The sequence below is a fragment of the Carassius auratus genome, unplaced genomic scaffold (assembly GCF_003368295.1).
Source record: "Carassius auratus strain Wakin unplaced genomic scaffold, ASM336829v1 scaf_tig00045962, whole genome shotgun sequence".
Taxonomy (NCBI): domain Eukaryota; kingdom Metazoa; phylum Chordata; class Actinopteri; order Cypriniformes; family Cyprinidae; genus Carassius; species Carassius auratus.
The window spans coordinates 1,612-23,596 of record NW_020526947.1 but is presented as its reverse complement, the minus strand read 5'-3'; the positions used below and the strand labels follow the sequence as shown (position 1 = coordinate 23,596).

The 21,985-nt window shown below is 40.1% G+C and overlaps 4 non-coding genes and 1 pseudogene across 4 annotated transcripts; all 5 read right to left on the bottom strand.

The window, feature by feature from the left end:
• Positions 1 to 3,701: 3,701 nt before the first annotated feature.
• Positions 3,702 to 3,865, bottom strand: LOC113088263 (U1 spliceosomal RNA). The gene has a single exon (XR_003285877.1). It is a non-coding gene; the product is annotated as a U1 spliceosomal RNA (small nuclear RNA).
• Positions 3,866 to 4,239: 374 nt separating this feature from the next.
• LOC113088251 (U2 spliceosomal RNA) lies at positions 4,240 to 4,432 on the bottom strand. The gene has a single exon (XR_003285870.1). It is a non-coding gene; the product is annotated as a U2 spliceosomal RNA (small nuclear RNA).
• A 1,361-nt stretch (positions 4,433 to 5,793) lies between these two features.
• On the bottom strand, positions 5,794 to 5,872 carry LOC113088258 (uncharacterized; annotated as a pseudogene).
• Positions 5,873 to 9,574: 3,702 nt separating this feature from the next.
• On the bottom strand, positions 9,575 to 9,738 carry LOC113088261 (U1 spliceosomal RNA). The gene has a single exon (XR_003285876.1). It is a non-coding gene; the product is annotated as a U1 spliceosomal RNA (small nuclear RNA).
• A 374-nt stretch (positions 9,739 to 10,112) lies between these two features.
• LOC113088257 (U2 spliceosomal RNA) lies at positions 10,113 to 10,296 on the bottom strand. Its single transcript, XR_003285875.1, has one exon. It is a non-coding gene; the product is annotated as a U2 spliceosomal RNA (small nuclear RNA).
• Between the last annotated feature and the right edge of the window lie 11,689 nt (positions 10,297 to 21,985).

Sequence of the window (21,985 nt, the reverse complement as noted above, 5' to 3'; positions counted from 1 at the left end):
CTGCTAAGACGCAGCAGGGAGGAAGCCGGACACGGCGATGCCCATCTCGGCTTTGGTAAGTTTTGGGAGACCTAAAAACGCTGGGGGATGGTACCCTGATAGCACACATACATCTAGGAGACGTCTATTTGACATATGAATTTACATCTGCAAGATGTAGTTTTAAGGCTGTTTGCTCATCTGCAATACGTCTATTGGACGTCTCCTTTTAGCAGTGTTTGGAAGCTTACTTTAGAAATGTAATAGGTTACAGATTACAAGTTACCCTGTTTAAAATGTTATAGTAGTATAACTTTTTCAATTACTTTATTAATGTAACTAATTACTTTTGAATACTTTTAGATTACGTTTCTAAATTTGTGAAAATTAAATAATAATAAATAAAAACATATACATCAACTCAAATACAGTTATCTAATAAGCATGTGTCATTCCTGTATAATAAACTCCTGAAACATTGGTGTTTTTTTAAACTGCTGTCTCTTTGCATATGATATGATAGGTAAAATGCATGACGTGACACAGAGCAGTTCGAGAAATTATGTTTATGTGCTCATGTACTCCTATATTGAGGCGGCAGAGGCTGACAACACTGCAAGCTTCAGTAGGCCTATGTGTATTAAATGAAACTGCATGTTTTTGCCATTAATTTACAGGAAGGGCGGACTGGGAAAAAAAAATTCTGACTGCAAAATTCAAACTCATACAAACATTCATGGACAAAACTATTTTTTGTATGGACCTGACATAAAAAAAGGTTTAAATCTTTAATTTGGGGACATGCAAAATAATTAAAAGTTCTCTCCTGAACTGCACCTTCACTTCCATTTTTCTCTTCAGTCTCTTTATTTTGCCCTGTTATCTATCTCTCTCATGACTTTAATACTCAAGATTGAACAAAACTATACTTTACAATACAATACTCTACAATACTACAATATCTTTATAGAAAAATCCTAATACTGTACACTAGTCATGTTTTTCCCTTACAAAAATTGACCATGCTTTTTATTGGCCTGTATAAAAGTACAATAACCTTGTTTTGTTTTTTGTTTTGCAAATGGATTTGTATTTATTTTTAAATAAATAAATTTGTAAAATAATGTTACATTTTTGGTTACCACAATTAAACAATAGTAACCATTTTCTCTGCATTTAAAGGTAAAATAATATAACGATAATTTTCGTAAGGGTTGTGTTGTTGTCTGTCGTAGCTTCCCCAAAAAATCTGATTATTTTTCAGCTAAATTACTACTGTAACATTACAACAGATAAAAATGATATAGTATTTTATATACTTTATATAGTCTTTTGAGTGATGACTGATGAATATCAGCAGACTGAACGTGCTGCTGCTTGATTAAATAAATAAAAACAAAGACAAAAAAGCATTTTTACAGATGAAACTGACCTGAAACCCTGAACAGTAGTTCTGCTTCTCTGCTCCAGCTGTGCGTTTCCACAGTCCACTCTATTCTCTCTCTCTCTCGCATTGATTACTCTGAGTCTGATCCAAACCGTTTGCGGAGGCGCAGAGAGCGCGCGAGTCAAGACTAACAATTCATGATTTATTAGAGATTGAATTATCAAATGGCGGATTCGCAAATGATCGCTTTAGTACATTCGACAGGCAATTATACAATAATGATATTAAAATAGTGGGCCAAATCGGCTGCCAGGCCACCGGGAATTGTCCCGGTGTCCAGTCTGCGCCTGATTTCCAACACGCAGAATGTGCAAGTCATATATTGCATTCTTGGGGCTTAATATTCACAGACACTAGTCCATGTCATGTTTTGATTCAAGTGTACTGACCTACTTTTGATTTAGTCATCCAAAATGTGGCATATTCTGTCCGTGTTAGGCATTCCGTTTTTATGACTGAATTCTACGAACCAGACTGTGTTTCCGCATCCCGGAAATTATTAGGGCGTATGTCTCAGAATAGTCAGTGCAATTTGGGAAAGAAATCAGTGAAATCTGTATGTGGATGTGTGTAAATATTCAAATGTAATTGCCTGTGTAATCGTTAAAAATTTCATAAGTAACTTTAATTTAATTACTATTTTTTTCTTAGTAACTGTAACTAATTACAGTTACATTCATTTTGTAATTAAATTACGTAATGCTGTTACATGTAACTAGTTACTCCCCAACACTGCCTTTTAGATGTCAGATAGATGTCAATTAGATGTCTTTTAGATGTTTATGATTTAGAAGGTATATAAAACTGACATCTGAAAGGCGTCTGTCAGACGTTTGTAGATGGCAGATGCTTTCCAGATCAACAGTTCTTTAACAGACATCTTGCAGACGTAAGTGTGCTATCTGGGTAGTACCCTCCCCTGTCTACAACGTCACCGGGCCTCGTCCCGATCGGCCTGACGGAAAGTACGGCATGGCTCGTAACTCCCAAACGGTTGGTCGCAGAGCCACGTGCCTTATGTCACCGGAATCCTTGGCTCGAGCCGAACGAGACGCAGGTCTCAGATTGGCCCGTCGCTCTGACGAAATTTTCGGGTATTTTGGATTTTGTCGAAAACCTTCTTTTGCAACCTGGCGCCAGGTATTTGGCCCAGTCCCACCCAAATCAGCACAGAAAGCTTCTCTGGAGTCTGACTGTCAATAATCATCCAAAAAAAAGAGGACATTTCCATTCACCTTGGCGAGGGGACCTCAAAACGTGCTAAGGTGGCGTGTCCGAGGTGGCTCGAATGGCTATAACTCCAGGAAGGAGTGTGATCCCTTCACCCAAATCGGCACACCTGTGCAGGGGCTCAGTCCGAGGCCAGGTGAAAAAGGGCGTGGCGACAGGCCACTAGGTGGCGGCGTAAGCTGAAAAATAGGGAAAAAGTAATGTAAAAGGACAATCAAACAAAGATGAAAACACCTGCAACACTGCGGGATGGAAGTACCATCCCCTGTCTGCAACGTCACCGGGCCTTGTCCCGATCGGCCTGACGGTGGAACTGCAGCGATGGAAAGTACGGCATCGCTCGTAACTCCCAAACGGTTGGTCGCAGAGCCACGTGCCTTATGTCATCGGAAACCTTGGCTTGAGCCGAACGAAACGCAGGTCTCAGATTGGGTCGTCGCTCTGACGAAATTTTCGGGTATTTTGGATTTTGTCGAAAACCCTCTTTTGCAACCTAGCGCCAGGTATTTGGCCCAGTCCCACCCAAATCAGCACAGAAAGCTTCTCTGGAGTCTGACTGTCAATAATCATCCAAAAAAAGAGGACATTTCCATTCACCTTGGCGAGGGGACCTCAAAACGTGCTAAGGTGGCGTGTCCGAGGTGGCTCGAATGGCTATAACTCCAGGAAGGAGTGAGATCCCTTCACCCAAATCGGCACACCTGTGCAGGGGCTCATTCCGAGGCCAGGTGAAAAAGGGCGCGGCGACAGGCCACTAGGTGTCGCTGTAAGTGACAACAAAATTAATACGAATCGAAAAAAAGGACAACCAAACAACATGGAGACAGTTACAGCTAGGCTGCAGTCAGTCCAATCTACTTTCAAAGTAAGGTCTGCGCTATGTTCGAACTAAACTACCCACCAGGGTCCGATTTTTCAAGAGCGTAAGTGACTTTGTTTCACAGGCGCACAACACATATCTCACATGTGACAGAACTCCCCATTCTGAAACGAAAATAAATAAAAAACTGTAAAAACCTCTTCTGCTTTGTTTCACCAACAATTTCAGGGGAGAGCACGAACGCAGTCCCCCACTACCGTAAATTATGCAGTCGAGATTCCCGCATTTGGGGAGTTCGCAGGGGTCAGCATGGCCGGAGTGCAATGGACAAGCCTCGCCCTGGTTGAACCGCCTTCTTGATCATGGTGTCTCCCCTGCCAGGTAAGTATGAAGGCCCAGGCGGTCAGCCAGAGGTGTGATTTGCATCTCTACCATCCTCACCAACGGTTAGCCCTCCGCCCCCCCTCCAGGAAAGGAAGGACGGGTGCCTTCCGTTACTGGCCTGGAAACTGCCAAGCTCATGGGCCGGTGCTTCCCAAAGCCAGTTTTAGATGACTCTCTTTAAACAAACACACCTGATTCGATGCATCACCTCGTCCGTGAAAGACTTCAAGACCTCAGGTGGGTGCATCGTTAGTGGAAGAGTCCAAGACCCCAGGAGGACACATCAGGAAAAAAGTTTGCAATAAACCACAGCATCTGCAATGGCAGCTCTCATTCCTTGTTCTGCTATTCGACACAATAAATGGCAATCCCCAAAAAGGGAAAGCACACCGTTCCTGGAGACACTGCAATACCAGGCCGATGCATGGAGTGGACGGAGCAAGCCCCGGCTCCAGCTCCGTGATCTAAAAATCCATTTAATATGTAGTCCCCGGATGGGGGACGTATCAGATATTAAACTGATAAGAACAGATTTTTTTTTTTTTTTTTTTTTATTAAACTCCAAAACTCATACAACATTCACTTCAAACTCAAAAATCACAACATTCCAATTTTAAAGTTAGCACATTTTGAACAGCACATCACAACTATCCCTAGAAATGTTTAAACTTAAAGGACTTTTTTGCCAACACTACTTCCGCCTCCCTTCCCCTTCACTCTCCTTGCAACTACATCAGTCCATTCCTGAGAATCTTCTTCTCTATCTGCCTCACACTCTCCCCATTCCCAGTTGTCCACCTGTTGATCTTGCAAATCTAATAAGTCCTCTAAAGAAACAAGAGTCCTTGCAGCTTCGAGCTTCGAGCACTTCCACTCTCTTTCCTCTTCTTCACAGTCATCCTTTTCAACTGCACGCCGACGCCCTCTTCCTCCTGATACCTCCATCTTGTTATCTCCGTCCTCCTTCTGATCCATGTCCTTAATTGGCTCCTCTGCATCACCTGAAATTATTTCAATCAACCGTTCCTCCGCCACTGGGGATGTCTCCCTTCGATAAAGTATCTTATCATTCACTTCAGCTGTCCGCTCCCATCTGTGCTTACTGGCTTCAGCAGCATGTGCAGTCTGTCTTGCTGATGAGCTGGACCACTCACCAACAAGGGCTTTACAGTCACCCAGCAAGTCTTCCCCTTCTTTAAATAAACTGGCATAACTTTTCTTCCTGCCTGGACAGCCCCGATACAGATGCTCATCACTTCCACATAAACTGCAACGCTTTGGAGCCGTGCATATACCTGCCACATGGTTGGACTCACCACAAAATCTGCATCTCTCTCCTTTGCAATCAACCTTCACGTGACCCTGTCCTCCACACCGTCGACAATATAGAGGTTGTCCAGGATAGTACAAGTAACCTTTGTTTGGTCCAATTGAAAAACTGCCTAGAGGATGTAACACACTACCTTGTACAGAGGGGTCAATTTTCAGCTTCACCATGTACCTCCTCTTCCCATTCCAAATCCCAAAACGGTCTTTTAAATGTTCTCCTCCTCTCACAGCTTCACAATATCGCTTAACTAACGCCAGGACGTCCGAATCCTCTACAAAGGGGTTGTATACATGAATTATAAGAGGGATGAAGTCCTGGACAAACAATGGCTGGAGCTGCAGTCCTTCAAGCAGCTTATGACCCTCTTTCTTCTTCCAGGCTTCAAAGAAATCCACACAATCTTTCAGGGTAGTAAAAGTTAAATCCAAAAAACCAGATACCGCAAAATCTTGTAGGCAGAAAATATCACCAGGCTGAATCTTGAAAACTCCTTGAAGAATTTCCACAACACAAAATTCTCTTCCAAAACGTTGCTTCACAAAGTCCTCAGCATCCATCTTCAATTCCACACGAACACTATTCCTCATCCGAACCATCTTGGCCGATGCTTTCACACGCTCTCCCGGCAAAGCTCCTGGAAAAGATACTACACTTGATCTTAGCCAAAAGGCCGAGAAGCGATGCTGCTAAGACGCAGCAGGGAGGAAGCCGGACACGGCGATGCCCATCTCGGCTTTGGTAAGTTTTGGGAGACCTAAAAACGCTGGGGGATGGTACCCTGATAGCACACATACATCTAGGAGACGTCTATTTGACATATGAATTTACATCTGCAAGATGTAGTTTTAAGGCTGTTTGCTCATCTGCAATACGTCTATTGGACGTCTCCTTTTAGCAGTGTTTGGAAGCTTACTTTAGAAATGTAATAGGTTACAGATTACAAGTTACCCTGTTTAAAATGTTATAGTAGTATAACTTTTTCAATTACTTTATTAATGTAACTAATTACTTTTGAATACTTTTAGATTACGTTTCTAAATTTGTGAAAATTAAATAATAATTAATAAAAACATATACATCAACTCAAATACAGTTATCTAATAAGCATGTGTCATTCCTGTATAATAAACTCCTGAAACATTGGTGTTTTTTTAAACTGCTGTCTCTTTGCATATGATATGATAGGTAAAATGCATGACGTGACACAGAGCAGTTCGAGAAATTATGTTTATGTGCTCATGTACTCCTATATTGAGGCGGCAGAGGCTGACAACACTGCAAGCTTCAGTAGGCCTATGTGTATTAAATGAAACTGCATGTTTTTGCCATTAATTTACAGGAAGGGCGGACTGGGAAAAAAAAATTCTGACTGCAAAATTCAAACTCATACAAACATTCATGGACAAAACTATTTTTTGTATGGACCTGACATAAAAAAAGGTTTAAATCTTTAATTTGGGGACATGCAAAATAATTAAAAGTTCTCTCCTGAACTGCACCTTCACTTCCATTTTTCTCTTCAGTCTCTTTATTTTGCCCTGTTATCTATCTCTCTCATGACTTTAATACTCAAGATTGAACAAAACTATACTTTACAATACAATACTCTACAATACTACAATATCTTTATAGAAAAATCCTAATACTGTACACTAGTCATGTTTTTCCCTTACAAAAATTGACCATGCTTTTTATTGGCCTGTATAAAAGTACAATAACCTTGTTTTGTTTTTTGTTTTGCAAATGGATTTGTATTTATTTTTAAATAAATAAATTTGTAAAATAATGTTACATTTTTGGTTACCATAATTAAACAATAGTAACCATTTTCTCTGTATTTAAAGGTAAAATAATATAACGATAATTTTCGTAAGGGTTGTGTTGTTGTCTGTCATAGCTTCCCCAAAAAATCTGATTATTTTTCAGCTAAATTACTACTGTAACATTACAACAGATAAAAATGATATAGTATTTTATATACTTTATATAGTCTTTTGAGTGATGACTGATGAATATCAGCAGACTGAACGTGCTGCTGCTTGATTAAATAAATAAAAACAAAGACAAAAAAGCATTTTTACAGATGAAACTGACCTGAAACCCTGAACAGTAGTTCTGCTTCTCTGCTCCAGCTGTGCGTTTCCACAGTCCACTCTATTCTCTCTCTCTCTCGCATTGATTACTCTGAGTCTGATCCAAACCGTTTGCGGAGGCGCAGAGAGCGCGCGACTCAAGACTAACAATTCATGATTTATTAGAGATTGAATTATCAAATGGTGGATTCGCAAATGATCGCTTTAGTACATTCGACAGGCAATTATACAATAATGATATTAAAATAGTGGGCCAAATCGGCTGCCAGGCCACCGGGAATTGTCCCGGTGTCCAGTCTGCGCCTGATTTCCAACACGCAGAATGTGCAAGTCATATATTGCATTCTTGGGGCTTAATATTCACAGACACTAGTCCATGTCATGTTTTGATTCAAGTGTACTGACCTACTTTTGATTTAGTCATCCAAAATGTGGCATATTCTGTCCGTGTTAGGCATTCCGTTTTTATGACTGAATTCTACGAACCAGACTGTGTTTCCGCATCCCGGAAATTATTAGGGCGTATGTCTCAGAATAGTCAGTGCAATTTGGGAAAGAAATCAGTGAAATCTGTATGTGGATGTGTGTAAATATTCAAATGTAATTGCCTGTGTAATCGTTAAAAATTTCATAAGTAACTTTAATTTAATTACTAATTTTTTCTTAGTAACTGTAACTAATTACAGTTACATTCATTTTGTAATTAAATTACGTAATGCTGTTACATGTAACTAGTTACTCCCCAACACTGCCTTTTAGATGTCAGATAGATGTCAATTAGATGTCTTTTAGATGTTTATGATTTAGAAGGTATATAAAACTGACATCTGAAAGGCGTCTGTCAGACGTTTGTAGATGGCAGATGCTTTCCAGATCAACAGTTCTTTAACAGACATCTTGCAGACGTAAGTGTGCTATCTGGGTAGTACCCTCCCCTGTCTACAACGTCACCGGGCCTCGTCCCGATCGGCCTGACGGAAAGTACGGCATGGCTCGTAACTCCCAAACGGTTGGTCGCAGAGCCACGTGCCTTATGTCACCGGAATCCTTGGCTCGAGCCGAACGAGACGCAGGTCTCAGATTGGCCCGTCGCTCTGACGAAATTTTCGGGTATTTTGGATTTTGTCGAAAACCTTCTTTTGCAACCTGGCGCCAGGTATTTGGCCCAGTCCCACCCAAATCAGCACAGAAAGCTTCTCTGGAGTCTGACTGTCAATAATCATCCAAAAAAAAGAGGACATTTCCATTCACCTTGGCGAGGGGACCTCAAAACGTGCTAAGGTGGCGTGTCCGAGGTGGCTCGAATGGCTATAACTCCAGGAAGGAGTGAGATCCCTTCACCCAAATCGGCACACCTGTGCAGGGGCTCAGTCCGAGGCCAGGTGAAAAAGGGCGCGGCGACAGGCCACTAGGTGGCGGCGTAAGCTGAAAAATAGGGAAAAAGTAATGTAAAAGGACAATCAAACAAAGATGAAAACACCTGCAACACTGCGGGATGGAAGTACCATCCCCTGTCTGCAACGTCACCGGGCCTTGTCCCGATCGGCCTGACGGTGGAACTGCAGCGATGGAAAGTACGGCATCGCTCGTAACTCCCAAACGGTTGGTCGCAGAGCCACGTGCCTTATGTCATCGGAAACCTTGGCTCGAGCCGAACGAAACGCAGGTCTCAGATTGGGTCGTCGCTCTGACGAAATTTTCGGGTATTTTGGATTTTGTCGAAAACCTTCTTTTGCAACCTAGCGCCAGGTATTTGGCCCAGTCCCACCCAAATCAGCACAGAAAGCTTCTCTGGAGTCTGACTGTCAATAATCATCCAAAAAAAGAGGACATTTCCATTCACCTTGGCGAGGGGACCTCAAAACGTGCTAAGGTGGCGTGTCCGAGGTGGCTCGAATGGCTATAACTCCAGGAAGGAGTGAGATCCCTTCACCCAAATCGGCACACCTGTGCAGGGGCTCATTCCGAGGCCAGGTGAAAAAGGGCGCGGCGACAGGCCACTAGGTGTCGCTGTAAGTGACAACAAAATTAATACGAATCGAAAAAAAGGACAACCAAACAACATGGAGACAGTTACAGCTAGGCTGCAGTCAGTCCAATCTACTTTCAAAGTAAGGTCTGCACTATGTTCGAACTAAACTACCCACCAGGGTCCGATTTTTCAAGAGCGTAAGTGACTTTGTTTCACAGGCGCACAACACATATCTCACATGTGACAGAACTCCCCATTCTGAAACGAAAATAAATAAAAAACTGTAAAAACCTCTTCTGCTTTGTTTCACCAACAATTTCAGGGGAGAGCGCGAACGCAGTCCCCCACTACCGTAAATTATGCAGTCGAGATTCCCGCATTTGGGGAGTTCGCAGGGGTCAGCATGGCCGGAGTGCAATGGACAAGCCTCGCCCTGGTTGAACCGCCTTCTTGATCATGGTGTCTCCCCTGCCAGGTAAGTATGAAGGCCCAGGCGGTCAGCCAGAGGTGTGATTTGCATCTCTACCATCCTCACCAACGGTTAGCCCTCCGCCCCCCCTCCAGGAAAGGAAGGACGGGTGCCTTCCGTTACTGGCCTGGAAACTGCCAAGCTCATGGGCCGGTGCTTCCCAAAGCCAGTTTTAGATGACTCTCTTTAAACAAACACACCTGATTCGATGCATCACCTCGTCCGTGAAAGACTTCAAGACCTCAGGTGGGTGCATCGTTAGTGGAAGAGTCCAAGACCCCAGGAGGACACATCAGGAAAAAAGTTTGCAATAAACCACAGCATCTGCAATGGCAGCTCTCATTCCTTGTTCTGCTATTCGACACAATAAATGGCAATCCCCAAAAAGGGAAAGCACACCGTTCCTGGAGACACTGCAATACCAGGCCGATGCATGGAGTGGACGGAGCAAGCCCCGGCTCCAGCTCCGTGATCTAAAAATCCATTTAATATGTAGTCCCCGGATGGGGGACGTATCAGATATTGAAGACACTACACAAACATTTTTCATATTTTAATATATTTGATCATTTTCATTCATATTGTATTTGTCTACATTTTGCCAATGATACTTTAAGTATACTGTAACGTACAGTACATTTAAATGAAAAAAAAAATGGCATTACTGATATCTTAACTTTCACATTTTATATACTCAAACATTCCACAAACTGAAACATTCCAAATCTTACATAAAATACGTTATGTGTGTAAAACAACTAATTAAGTATGTTCTGTGTGTCTTCTTTTCTTGAAGTCTCTGCTTCGGCCTGAAGTGACACCTTAGATTGTAGCATCTATGAAAACAAAACATAGTATTAGTATACAGTATAATCTGCATTATATGTGCTATGTTTTCCTTATTAATGTTTTACAAACTAAAAAAGCCTTACCTTATCTCTCTGTGGTGCAAACTTCAGTGTTTCTGATATGAAGTCCTCAATTACTTTTTCCAGCACCTTGGTGTGTCTTCGACGACAGGCATCATAAAATCCAGTTAAGATACACAAAAACCAAACATGTTACTGCTACTTACAATAAATGATGATTAAGCATACAGTATGTCAAATACACTGATCATTTCCTCAATTACTCATATGCAGTCTTTGGCCTAGCTTGCTCTGAAAATAAAGTTTATCTTCTGCGACTTACTATAAAATGTTTGGAATAAGAAACAACTGAGAAACAACTCAAGGATTATGACATTACATATTTCCAGTTCCTGGAAATTCTTCTTTCCCTTGCGGCCTTTAAGACTATATTGGGCCCATAGAGCATTCGTCCCGAGTTTCCTAAGCAGTCTTCTGACCGACTCTCCAGGTGTGTTGTCTCCCGTGAGGCTCAGCCAATCGATCTGAAAATAAAAGTAATGCTGTATTGTGCTACACAGCAATATATGCACCAAGAAAAATAAAACTGTGTGCACAATTATGCACAATTATATAAAATAATATGGAAAACACAGGGTTACTTTGGTGTTTGGTTTGTTGTGCTGTGCTTAGCCCACTCCACCTCTACAAAGATCACACACAGCTGGAGTTACAACAATGCATATGACACTGTGTTCCAAGTGCAAACTCTTACAACCTTGAAGTACTACCCTTACGAAAAATAACCATGGTTTTATTATAGTAAAACTGTAGTAACCCAAGGTTTTTTGGCGTATTGACTGCCATTTGTAAAACCACAGATTTACTACAAATACCATGGTTAAACTATGGTTAATATAGCAAAACCATGGTTAATTTGTGGTTACCATGGTTTAACTACAGTAACCATGGTTTTTTGGTTTTATCTTTAGTAAAACCATGGTTAATTTTCGTAAGGGTAACCACTCTTTTTGTAATAATAAAATAAGAAAAAATCATACCCCGTTCATGTCAGACTCAATGTTTGAGAAACTTTTGAAAAGTAACTGAGAAAGAGAGAGAGAGATAACTGTAAGTATTGACATATAGCTGATTAATTGTCTAATTAGCCTACATGTGCAACTAACAGTCACAGAAAAGTATAGCAATTACAATAACCTGATTTTATTCAGTTGAGTGATTATGACATTTACAGGCATAAAAAAATGTATTTTGCGTTAAAACTGAATGTTATGAAATGTGTAAGATTCAGTAACTTATCAAATATAAAGCGGCAAAGCCTGTCTGCACACAAATAGTAGTTCAATTTAACAAAGGCCTTCCAAGTAAATCCCACACAACAACAAATAACGTTAGCCTATAAGTTAATTGTCTCCCGCATAAATAACTGCAAGCTTCTAAACTATTTAGCTACCCGGTCATACAAATTTGCATATTAAAGGAAAAAAAAACACAACCTAATGTTTAATCGACTCACCTGTTAGAATGGCTGCGATCTGGCCTCAGAGGTAGACATTAGGGATGTGCAGTATCGATATATCGATACTCATAAGCTTCTATTGTGGTATCGATACTTAATTATATTTATAATTTCTTTATAACTAAATGTTTTAAGCAGTGTGTGCAGGTCAATCGGGACGCTGTGTGTATGATCTAAAAAGAAAAGGTCTCGGGGTCGAGGTGGTATGACGTTAACACCCCTTACGAAAATGAACCATGGTTTTACTACAAATAAAACCAAAAAACCATAGTTACTGTAGTTAAACCATGGTAACCACAAATTAACCATGGTTTTGCTATATTAACCATAGTTTAACCATGGTACTTGTAGTAAATCTGTGGTTTTACAAATGGCAGTCAATACGCCAAAAAACCATGGGTTACTACAGTTTTACTATAATAAAACCATGGTTATTTTTCGTAAGGGACTGATTGGTATGCGGCTGCGCGCAGTGCAATGTGCCATTCAACATCACAACACGGCATGCATGATCGCGACTTGTGCAAAAGATGACAGCAGTACCGCCACTCCCTATATGCAGAATACGCAGTCTACATAGGGCTCCAAATCCCGGAGGGGTTTGGACTGCACCATTCTCCCATCCGCGCTCGCGACTGCTCGCACCTCATGTTTGCGGCTGAATGTTCATATTTGATGGATGTACATCTATGCCTGGGTAAAGGAAATCACCAATCCAGCGCAGAGAAAAGAAAACTATGAAAAAATGAAGTTGGCTTGATGTTCGAGAGTCTCAAATTTAGGGACCATCTCTAAAGTTACATGCGATATTGGTATATACTTTTCTAACGTCAGTAGCGGGGTCAAGTTGGTTTTGTTTTCGATATTCGTGACACATTCAGCGGTAAACGCCAATAACTCCAAAACGAATTGCCCTAAAAAAATCTAAACAGTGTGACCTCCAAAAGGGCAAAGCTGATCATGTTCCACAGCATTCTTTTACTATATTTTCCCTCGATATAATAAGCCAGGCCCCGTGCAAGCCGTCGCAATGTGCAGAAAGCCGGGAGAGAACGCTCTCAGCAGAGCCTTCATTTAGGGACCGTGGGGGAAGTCCAAACTTTCTTCGTTTTTTGCTATAGCTCAGTCGGTGGTGTTTTTGTAATATCTTTTTAGTTAAAGGGCATATAGACATGATAACAGTGTCAATCAATAGTGGGGAACCGTGGACAACCTCTTTTTTGCCCCTACAGGCAGAAACGGGAATTGCATGTCCAAAATTAACATTCTTTTTGTAATAACTTTCTACAGCAAGGAGACAGAGACATAAAGACAGTGTCCATCAATAGAGGGGGGCAGTGGGTATTTTTCACAATATTCTCTTTTTACCCCAAGTGGCTGATTAGGGAAATGCATGTCCAAAATTAATCTTATTTTTGTAATAACTTTCTACAGCAGGGAGACAGAGACATAAAACCACTGTCAATCTAAAGAGGGGGAGAGTGGAAATTTTTCGCAACCTTTCTTTTTACCCCTACTGGTAAAAAAGGGAACTGAATGTCCAAAATGAACCTTTTTGTAATAACTTTCTACAGCAGTGAGACAGGTACATTAAACCAGTGTAAATCAGTAGAGGGAGAGAGTGAACATTTTTTACAACCTTTCATTTTACCCCTACTGGTAGAAAAGGGAAGTGTATGTCCAAAATTAACCTTCTTTTTGTAATAACTTTCTACAGCAGAGAGACAGAAACATGAAACCAATGGCAGTCAATAGAAGGGGACAGTGGACATTTTTCACAACCTTTCATTTTACCCCTACTGGTAAAAAAGGGAATTGCATGTCCAAAATTAACCTTCTTTTTGTAATAACTTTCTACAGCAGTGAGACAGATACATGAAACCAGTGTCAATCAGTAGAGAGAGAGAGTGGACATTTTTCACAACCTTTAATTTTACCCCTAGTGGCTGATTAGGGAATTGCATGTCCCAAATTGACATTATTTTTGTAATAACTTTCTACAGCAGGGAGAAAGAGACATGAAACCAGTGTCAATCAATAGAGGGAGAGAGTGGACATTTTTCACAGCCTTTCATTTTACCCCAAGTGGCTGATTAGGGAACTGCATGTCCAAAATTAACCTTCTTTTTGTAATAACTTTCTACAGCAGGGAGACAGAGACATGAAACCCCTGTCAATCAATAGAGGGGGACAGTGGACATTTTTCACAACTTTTCTTTTTACCCCTACTGGTAAAAAAGGGAATTGCATGTCCAAAATTAACCTTCTTTTTTTAATAACTTTCTACAGCAGGGAGACAGAGACATGAAACTAGTGTCAATCAATAGAGGGAGAGAGTGGACATTTTTCACAACCTTTCATTTTACCCCAAGTGGCTGATTAGGCAACTGCATGTCCAAAATTATCCTTGTTTTTGTAATAACTTTCTACAGCAGGGAGACAGAGACATGAAACTAGTGTCAATCAATAGAGGGAGAGAGTGGACATTTTTCACAACCTTTCATTTTACTCCAAGTGGCTGATTAGGGAACTGCATGTCCAAAGTTATCCTTCTTTTTGTAATAACTTTCTACAGCAGTGAGACAGGTACATGAAACCAGTGTCAATCAGTAGAGGGAGAGAGTGGACATTTTTCACAACCCTGAATTTTACCCCTACTGGTAGAAAAGGGAATTGCATGTCCAAAATGAACCTTCTTTTTGTAATAACTTTCTACAGCAGGGAGACAGAGACATGAAACCACTGTCAATCAATAGAGGGGGGCAGTGGGTATTTTTCACAATATTCTCTTTTTACCCCAAGTGGCTGATTAGGGAATTGCATGTCCAAAATTAACCTTATTTTTGTAATAACTTTCTACAGCAGGGAGAAAGAGACATGTCAGTGTCAATCAATAGAGGGAGAGAGTTGACATTTTTCACAACCTTTCATTTTACCCCTACTGGTAAAAAGGGAATTGCATGTCCAAAATTAACCTCCTTTTTGTAATAACTTTCTACAGCAGGGAACCAGAGACATGAAACCAGTGTCAGTCAGTAGAAGGAGAGATTGGACATTTTTCACAACCTTTCATTTTACCCCAAGTCGCTGATTAGGGAACTGCATGTCCAAAATTAACCTTATTTTTGTAATAACTTTCTACAGCAGAGAGACAGATACATGAAACCAGTGTCAATCAGTAGAGAGAGAGAGTGAACATTTTTTACAACCTTTAATTTTACCCCTAGTGGCTGATTAGGGAATTGTATGTCCAAAATTAACCTTCTTTTTGTAATAACTTTCTACAGCAGGGAGACAGAGACATGAAACCAGTGTCAATCAGTAGAGAGACAGAGTGGACATTTTTCACAACCTTAAATTTTACCCTTAGTGGATGATTAGGGAATTGCAAGTCCTAAATGAACCTTCTTTTTGTAATAACTTTTTACAGCAGGGTGACAGAGACATGAAACCGGTGTCAATCAGTAGAGGGAAAGAGTGGACATTTTTCACAACCTTTCATTTTACCCCAAGTGGCTGATTAGGGAACTGAATGTCCAAAATTAACCTTATTTGTAATAACTTTCTACAGCAGGGAGACATAGACATGGTACCAGTGTCAATCAATATAGGGGGAGAGTGGACATTTTTCACAACCTTTCATTTTACCCCAAGTGGCTGATTAGGGAACTGCATGTCCAAAATTAACCTTATTTATGCAATAACTTTCTACAGCCGAGAGACAGATACATGAAACCAGTGTCAATCAGTAGAGAGAGAGAGTGGACATTTTTTACAATCTTTAATTTTACCCCTAGTGGCTGATTAGGGAATTGTATGTCCAAAATTAACCTTCTTTTTGTAATAACTTTCTACAGCAGGGAGACAGAGACATGAAACCAGTGTCAATCAATAGAGGGAGAGAGTGGACATTTTTCACAACCTTTCATTTTACCCCAAGTGGCTGATTAGGCAACTGCATGTCCAAAATGAACCTTCTTTTTGTAATAACTTTCTACAGCAGGGAGACAGAGACATGAAACTAGTGTCAATCAATAGAGGGAGAGAGTGGACATTTTTCACAACCTTTCATTTTACTCCAAGTGGCTGATTAGGGAACTGCATGTCCAAAGTTATCCTTCTTTTTGTAATAACTTTCTACAGCAGTGAGACAGGTACATGAAACCAGTGTCAATCAGTAGAGGGAGAGAGTGGACATTTTTCACAACCCTGAATTTTACCCCTACTGGTAGAAAAGGGAATTGCATGTCCAAAATTACCCTTCTTTTTCTAATAACTTTCTACAGCAGGGAGACAGAGACATGAAACCACTGTCAATCAATAGAGGGGGGCAGTGGGTATTTTTCACAATATTCTCTTTTTACCCCAAGTGGCTGATTAGGGAATTGCATGTCCAAAATTAACCTTATTTTTGTAATAACTTTCTACAGCAGGGAGACAGAGACATAAAACCACTGTCAATCTATAGAGGGGGAGAGTGGACATTTTTCGCAACCTTTCTTTTTACCCCTACTGGTAAAAAAGGGAACTGAATGTCCAAAATAAACCTTTTTGTAATAACTTTCTACAGCAGGGAGAAAGAGACATGTCAGTGTCAATCAATAGAGGGAGAGAGTGGACATTTTTCACAACCTTTCATTTTACCCCTACTGGTAAAAAAGGGAATTGCATGTCCAAAATTAACCTTCTTTTTGTAATAACTTTCTACAGCAGGGAGACAAAGACATGACACCAGTGTCAATCAATAGAGGGAGAGAGTGGACATTTTTCACAACCTTCCTTTTTACCCCTACTGGTAGAAAAGGGAATTGCATGTCCAAAATTAGCCTCCTTTTTGTAATAACTTTCTACAGCAGGGAACCAGAGACATGAAACCAGTGTCAGTCAGTATAAGGAGAGAGTGGACATTTTTCACAACCTTTCATTTTACCCCAAGTCGAGTGGACATTTTTCGCAACCTTTCTTTTTACCCCTACTGGTAAAAAAGGGAACTGAATGTTCAAAATAAACCTTTTTGTAATAACTTTCTACAGCAGGGAGAAAGAGACATGTCAGTGTCAATCAATAGAGGGAGAAAGTGGACATTTTTCACAACCTTTCATTTTACCCCTACTGGTAAAAAAGGGAATTGCATGTCCAAAATTAACCTTCTTTTTGTAATAACTTTCTACAGCAGGGAGACAAAGACATGACACCAGTGTCAATCAATAGAGGGAGAGAGTGGACATTTTTCACAACCTTCCTTTTTACCCCTACTGGTAGAAAAGGGAATTGCATGTCCAAAATTAGCCTCCTTTTTGTAATAACTTTCTACAGCAGGGAACCAGAGACATGAAACCAGTGTCAGTCAGTAGAAGGAGAGAGTGGACATTTTTCACAACCTTTCATTTTACCCCAAGTCGCTGATTAGGGAACTGCATGTCCAAAATTAACCTTATTTTTGTAATAACTTTCTACAGCAGAGAGACAGATACATGAAACCAGTGTCAATCAGTAGAGAGAGAGAGTGGACATTTTTTACAACCTTTCATTTTACCCCTAGTGGCTGATTAGGGAATTGTATGTCTAAAATTAACCTTGTTTTTGTAATAACTTTCTACAGCAAAGAAACAGAGACATGAAACCAGTGTCAATCAGTAGAGAGACAGAGTGGACATTTTTCACAACCTTAAATTTTACCCTAGTGGATGATTAGGGAATTGCAAGTCCAAAATGAACCTTCTTTTTGTAATAACTTTTTACAGCAGGGTGACAGAGACATGAAACCAGTGTCAATCAGTAGAGGGAAAGAGTGGACATTTTTCACAACCTTTCATTTTACCCCAAGTGGCTGATTAGGGAACTGAATGTCCAAAATTAACCTTATTTTTGTAATAACTTTCTACAGCAGGGAGACATAGACATGGTACCAGTGTAAATCAATAGAGGGGGAGAGTGGACATTTTTCACAACCTTTCATTTTACCCCAAGTGGCTGATTAGGGAACTGCATGTCCAAAATTAACCTTATTTATGTATTAACTTTCTACAGCCGAGAGACAGATACATGAAACCAGTGTCAAACAGTAGAGAGAGAGAGTGGACATTTTTTACAATCTTTAATTTTACCCCTAGTGGCTGATTAGGGAATTGTATGTCCAAAATTAACCTTCTTTTTGTAATAACTTTCTACAGCAGGGAGACAGAGACATGAAACCAGTGTCAATCAGTAGAGAGAGAGAGAGTGGACATTTTTCACAACCTTAAATTTTACCCCTAGTGGATGATTAGGTAATTGCAAGTCCAAAATGAACCTTCTTTTTGTAATAACTTTTTACAGCAGGGTGACAGAGACATGAAACCAGTGTCAATCAGTAGAGGGAGAGAGTGGACATTTTTCACAACCTTTCATTTTACTCCAAGTGGCTGATTAGGGAACTGCATGTCCAAAATTATCCTTCTTTTTGTAATAACTTTCTACAGCAGTGAGACAGGTACATGAAACCAGTGTCAATCAGTAGAGGGAGAGAGTGGACATTTTTCACAACCCTGAATTTTACCCCTACTGGTAGAAAAGGGAATTGCATGTCCAAAATGAACATTCTTTTTGTAATAACTTTCTACAGCAGGGAGACAGAGACATGAAACCACTGCCAATCAATAGAGGGGGGAAGTGGGTATTTTTCACAATATTCTCTTTTTACCCCAAGTGGCTGATTAGGGAATTGCATGTCCAAAATTAACCTTATTTTTGTAATAACTTTCTACAGCAGGGAGACAGAGACATGAAACCACTGTCAATCTATAGAAGGGGAGAGTGGACATTTTTCGCAACCTTTCATTTTACCCCTACTGGTAAAAAAGGGAACTGAATGTCCAAAATAAACCTTTTTGTAATAACTTTCTACAGCAGGGAGAAAGAGACATGTCAGTGTCAATCAATAGAGGGAGAGAGTGGACATTTTTCACAACCTTTCATTTTACCCCAAGTGGCTGATTAGGGAACTGCATGTCCAAAATTAACCTTCTTTTTGTAATAACTTTCTACAGCAGGGAGACAGAGACATGAAACCACTGTCAATCAATAGAGGGGGACAGTGCACATTTTTTACAACTTTTCGTTTTACCCCTACTGGTAAAAAAGGGAATTGCATGTCCAAAATTAACCTTCTTTTTGTAATAACTTTCTACAGCAGGGAGACAAAGACATGAAACCAGTGTCAATCAATAGAGGGAGAGAGTGGACATTTTTCACAACCTTCCTTTTTACCCCTACTGGTAGAAAAGGGAATTGCATGTCCAAAATTAGCCTCCTTTTTGTAATAACTTTCTACAGCAGGGAACCAGACACATGAAACCAGTGTCAGTCAGTAGAAGGAGAGAGTGGACATTTTTCACAACCTTTCATTTTACCCCAAGTGGCTGATTAGGGAACTGCATGTCCAAAATTAACCTTATTTTTGTAATAACTTTCTACAGCAGAGAGACAGATACATGAAACCAGTGTCAATCAGTAGAGAGAGAGAGTGGACATTTTTTACAACCTTTAATTTTACCCCTAGTGGCTGATTAGGGAATTGTATGTCCAAAATTAACCTTATTTTTGTAATAACTTTCTACAGCAGGGAGACATAGACACGGTACCATTGTCAGTCAATAGAGGGGGAGAGTGGACATTTTTCACAACCTTTCATTTTACCCCAAGTGGCTGATTAGGGAACTGCATGTCCAAAATTAACCTTATTTTTGTAATAACTTTCTACAGCAGAGAGACAGATACATGAAACCAGTGTCAATCAGTAGAGAGAGAGAGTGGACATTTTTTACAACCTTTATTTTACCCCTAGTGGCTGATTAGGGAATTGTATGTCCAAAATTAACCTTCTTTTTGTAATAACTTTCTACAGCAGGGAGACAGAGACATGAAACCAGTGTCAATCAGTAGAGAGAGAGAGTGGACATTTTTCACAACCTTTCATTTTACCCCAAGTGGCTGATTAGGGAACTGAATGTCCAAAATTAACCTTATTTTTGTAATAACTTTCTACAGCAGGGAGACATAGACATGGTACCAGTGTCAGTCAATAGAGGGGGAGAGTGGACATTTTTCACAACCTTTCATTTTACCCCAAGTGGCTGATTAGGGAACTGCATGTCCAAAATAACCTTATTTTTGTAATAACTTTCTACAGCAGAGAGACAGATACATGAAACCATTGTCAATCTGTAGAGAGAGAGAGTGGACATTTTTTACAATCTTTAATTTTACCCCTAGTGGCTGATTAGGGAATTGTATGTCCAAAATTAACCTTCTTTTTGTAATAACTTTCTACAGCAGGGAGACAGAGACATGAAACCAGTGTCAATCAGTAGAGAGAGAGAGTGGACATTTTTCACAACCTTAAATTTTACCCCTAGTGGATGATTAGGGAATTGCAAGTCCAAAATGAACCTTCTTTTTGTAATAACTTTTTACAGCAAGGTGACAGAGACATGAAACCAGTGTCAATCAGTAGAGGGAAAGAGTGGATATTTTTCACAACCTTTCATTTTACCCCAAGTGGCTGATTAGGGAACTGAATGTCCAAAATTAACCTTATTTTTGTAATAACTTTCTACAGCAGGGAGACATAGACATGGTACCAGTGTCAATCAATAGAGGGGGAGAGTGGACATTTTTCACAACCTTTCGTTTTACCCCAAGTGGCTTATTAGGGAATTGCATGTCCAAAATTAACTTTCTTTTTGTAATAACTTTCTACAGCAGTGAGATAGAGACATGAAACCAGTGTCAATCAGTAGAGAGAGAGAGTGGACATTTTCACAACCTTTCATTTTACTCCAAGTGGCTGATTAGGGAACTGCATGTCCAAAATTATCCTTCTTTTGTAATAACTTTCTACAGCAGTGAGACAGGTACATGAAACCAGTGTCAATCAGTAGAGGGAGAGAGTGGACATTTTTCACAACCCTGAATTTTACCCCTACTGGTAGAAAAGGGAATTGCATGTCCAAAATGAACATTCTTTTTGTAATAACTTTCTACAGCAGGGAGACAGAGACATGAAACCACTGCCAATCAATAGAGGGGGGAAGTGGGTATTTTTCACAATATTCTCTTTTTACCCCAAGTGGCTGATTAGGGAATTGCATGTCCAAAATTAACCTTATTTTTGTAATAACTTTCTACAGCAGGGAGACAGAGACATGAAACCACTGTCAATCTATAGAAGGGGAGAGTGGACATTTTTCGCAACCTTTCATTTTACCCCTACTGGTAAAAAAGGGAACTGAATGTCCAAAATAAACCTTTTTGTAATAACTTTCTACAGCAGGGAGAAAGAGACATGTCAGTGTCAATCAATAGAGGGAGAGAGTGGACATTTTTCACAACCTTTCATTTTACCCCAAGTGGCTGATTAGGGAACTGCATGTCCAAAATTAACCTTCTTTTTGTAATAACTTTCTACAGCAGGGAGGACAGAGACATGAAACCACTGTCAATCAATAGAGGGGGGACAGTGCACATTTTTTACAACTTTTCATTTTACCCCTACTGGTAAAAAAGGGAATTGCATGTCCAAAATTAACCTTCTTTTTGTAATAACTTTCTACAGCAGGGAGACAAAGACATGAAACTAGTGTCAATCAATAGAGGGAGAGAGTGGACATTTTTCACAACCTTCCCTTTTTACCCCTACTGGTAGAAAAGGGAATTGCATGTCCAAAATTAGCCTCCTTTTTGTAATAACTTTCTACAGCAGGGAACCAGACACATGAAACCAGTGTCAGTCAGTAGAAGGAGAGAGTGGACATTTTTCACAACCTTTCATTTTACCCCAAGTGGCTGATTAGGGAACTGCATGTCCAAAATTAACCCTTATTTTTGTAATAA